General features: G+C 49.5%; 1 non-coding gene across 1 annotated transcript; it reads left to right on the top strand.

Annotated features, from left to right (window-relative positions):
* On the top strand, positions 1-73 carry TRNAQ-CUG (transfer RNA glutamine (anticodon CUG)). The gene has a single exon. It is a non-coding gene; the product is annotated as a tRNA-Gln (tRNA).
* Positions 74-3,296: the final 3,223 nt, after the last annotated feature.

Below are 3,296 nucleotides of genomic sequence, written 5' to 3'. Positions count from 1 at the left end.
ACCTGGCTGGCTCAGTTGGTAGAGCACGTGACTCTGGATCTTGGGGTTGTGAGTTCGAGCCCCACGTTGGGGGTAGAGATTACTTAAAAAATAAAATCTTTTTTTTAAAATCTGTTTTTTAAAATAGACTAGTAAAAAAACAAAAACAAAAACCTCTCATTTACCAGCTCCAGCTTCAACACTTATTAACTTGAAGCCAGTTTCTTTTCACCTACACCCCCACATGCTCTCCCCTCCCCATATTATTTTGACGCAGATCCCAGACACCTTTAATGCAGAATCTAAAATAGGAAAGTCCTGTGGTGTGGTCATCGGATGCATGGTTCCTGGCTGTGTGATACCCGTGCGGGGTTCTCCAGCCTTCTTGGACATGTTGCAAATGGCACAGTACCCTGGAGGAAATCTCTTTCTGCTTAAACTTTTCGGCAACTAAGAACCTCAACTCTTGTATCCACAACGGACATTGACCTCTGGCGCATACTCATCCACAGGAGTTCTCATGGAGCTGTGGGTATCTGGGTATCTGAAAAATAGTGTTAGAGATTCTCCCATTTTTTTTAAGATTTTATCTATTTATTTGACATAGAGAGAGAGAGAAAACACAAGTAGGCAGAGGGAGAGAGAGAAGCAGACTCCCCGCTGAGTGGGGAGCCTGATGCGGGGCTCGATCCCAGGACCCTGGGATCATGACCCGAGCCGAAGGCAGATGCTTAACTGATGGAGCCACACAGGCACCCCAGACTCTCCCATCCTTAATGAAAACCTCCCAGGAAGCCCAGAAACCTTCTGGAGACCAAACGTCAATTTAAATCTGTCCTAGGTAAATATGGATTACAGGAGGAGGCATTCCTTCCCAGGGGAGATCCCAGTGGCAACAAATTAATAAGGTTGACCATGGTTCTCTACTATCTTGGATTCTGAGTCTGATTCCCAAAGGAGAAATGCCTCCTTCCCCAAAAGTTCCTGGGCGGAAACATCCTTCCCCTGACCTTGGGAGTGGGGTCTTGTCATATCTTCTACAATTTGGACTCACCCACCAGTTCCTCCTTGTACTAAGAGTATGCTAGGTAGGCTCTGGTTAACTTCTCCACTCAACCAGGTTTCTCAGGTAGAATAGGATCCATGGTCTTCACAAAGTCTTGGTCTCAGACCCCAAAGGGTTTGTGTTCAATTCCTGATTCCGACTCTTGTTCACTGCATGACATTTAGCAATATACTTGACCTTTCTGAAGCTCTGTGGCTTCATCTGTGAAGTGGGAAAAATAACTCCTATCATTTATTCACTTATCTGGGTTGGGAGGATGGCATGAAGGTAGCTTTATAAGGCACCTACCGCAATGCCTGGCCTGAAATGGCCATGGGACCACTGCCTGCCACCCTTTATTAGTAAATGTGAAACTGGTTTAGATCTCATCTTCTCCACCAGAGATTAGGCTTTTTAAATTGCTGTTGTTTTGATTTTAAGAATTGGACTCATTTCCCTTCCTAAATATATTACCTTTATATAATAATAACAATAATAAACATTTACTGTTTGCTCTTCAGCAGATACTATACGGGGGTGGGGGGCTTCTAGCATCTCATCTCATTTTCTCAGCCTTACCGTGGGTTAAGTATCATCCTAGAGAAGAGGAAACTCAGGTTTGAGGTCAATTAACTCGCCCAAAGTCCCACAACTGACAAATGGCTGGGCTGGGGCTCTAAGCCCACCTGCCTGGTTCCAGAACCTTCCCCGTGCTGCTTCCCCATCCGCTCTGAGCTCTGCCACCACACTGTCCCACTCAAGGGCCCTTCCTAAAAAGGTTCACTGCTCCCACCTTCAAGCTCTGGACTCACCAGGATCTGGGATCAATCTTTATCAGGGAGACAGTGTGTAAGAGGCTTCCTGGCTCAGAGTGACATTACCAAGTTTTAAGATTTTTCCCACTGTCCTGACATCTCTGCAGCCTGGGCTGCTTGAGCAGGGAGACTTTCAGGGTCCGGGGCATCCTTTCTTACTTGATGCAACACCTGACTCCCCCAGCTGCCTGATTTTGCAGCACCCTCCTGCGTCTGGCCCATGGCATTGCCTTCGTGACAGGTCCCCAGCTGCTGGCCTGATGGCCGAGCATCTACCCTACCTAGACCATCTACGGCCCAACTGTCGTGACCCCTCTGTTCCCTGATTTTAGCTTGCCCACTGCAGTAGGCAGCTTCCAAATTGGTTCCCAAAGAGCCTGCTTCCCGGTACCCACCCAGGGAACAGAGCCTGGCAAAGGTGATGGGAAGTCACTCCTGAGATTAGGTCACAAAGGATGTGACTTCTGTCCTGCTCACATAGTACCTCTCCCTTTCTTCCTCCCGCCCTTTCCTTCTCCCTGTCCCTCTCTGAGGAAGGAAGCTTCCCTGTTCCAAGCTGCCCCGTGGAAGGGTCCATGAAGCAAGGAACCACAGGGGGCCTCCCGACGGTAACCATCAAGGAACTGAGGTCCTTGGTCCAATAGCCTATAAAGAACTCACTCCTGCCAGGGATCAATGAATGAGCTTGGAAACCATCCTTCCCCACCTGAGCCTCAGCTGACTCCAGCCCGGGCCAACATCTCGGTTAAAGCCTGTCGGACGCCCTGAGCCGGAGGACCACACAGCTACGCCCTGCCGGGACTCCTCACCCACAGAAACTAAAAGGTAATGTGTGTCTTGAGTCGCTTAGTTTCAGAGGAATCGTTATGGAGCAACAGGTGCCTGGTAGAACCACGGCCTTATGCACGCCTTCATCTGTGCCTTAAGGTACCAGCACCAGGCGAAAGGGCTCTAATCCCAGAAAAGATTTCCCGGTCTTACAGGAAGGTGCATTAGCTCATAGCCAAGGACGATTATACCTCCAGTCAGTGGCAAATGGACTTCTTCTTTTAGGAAGTACATTCTCAACGGGGGCGATTCTGCGAAAGTTGGGTCTTGGGAGCTGGAAGACTCTCACCCTTTTTTTATGTATCAAGTGCAGGGATATATAATGCCTGTGATAGTAACATTTCATGGGTGGGGGAGGGGGTAATGGAAAAAGGTTAAGAAAACCCTGATTTAGGATGACGCCTCCGGCTGCCCCGTGAGGGTGGGGGTGGGGTGTGCTGAGGGCGGAACGGAATGGAGAAGTATTTAGCAACCAGGGTGGGAGATGAGGGGGAACCCCAGAAGCCCAGAAGCTGGGGGCCTGCCCCTCCCCGGGGCACCTGCACGTCCCCTGACAGGGAACTTAGCGCTCGGTCCTTAGTTTCCTTTTTACCTGTTGGAAATCCGTAGAGGGCACGGGCTGAGCAGGC

Source organism: Callorhinus ursinus, unplaced genomic scaffold (assembly GCF_003265705.2).
Source record: "Callorhinus ursinus isolate GAN/ISIS: 27379988/994484 unplaced genomic scaffold, GSC_fseal_2.0 scaffold43, whole genome shotgun sequence".
Lineage (NCBI taxonomy): Eukaryota > Metazoa > Chordata > Mammalia > Carnivora > Otariidae > Callorhinus > Callorhinus ursinus.
Note: the sequence above shows the minus strand (reverse complement) of the source record. Positions and strands in the feature narration are given on the sequence as shown.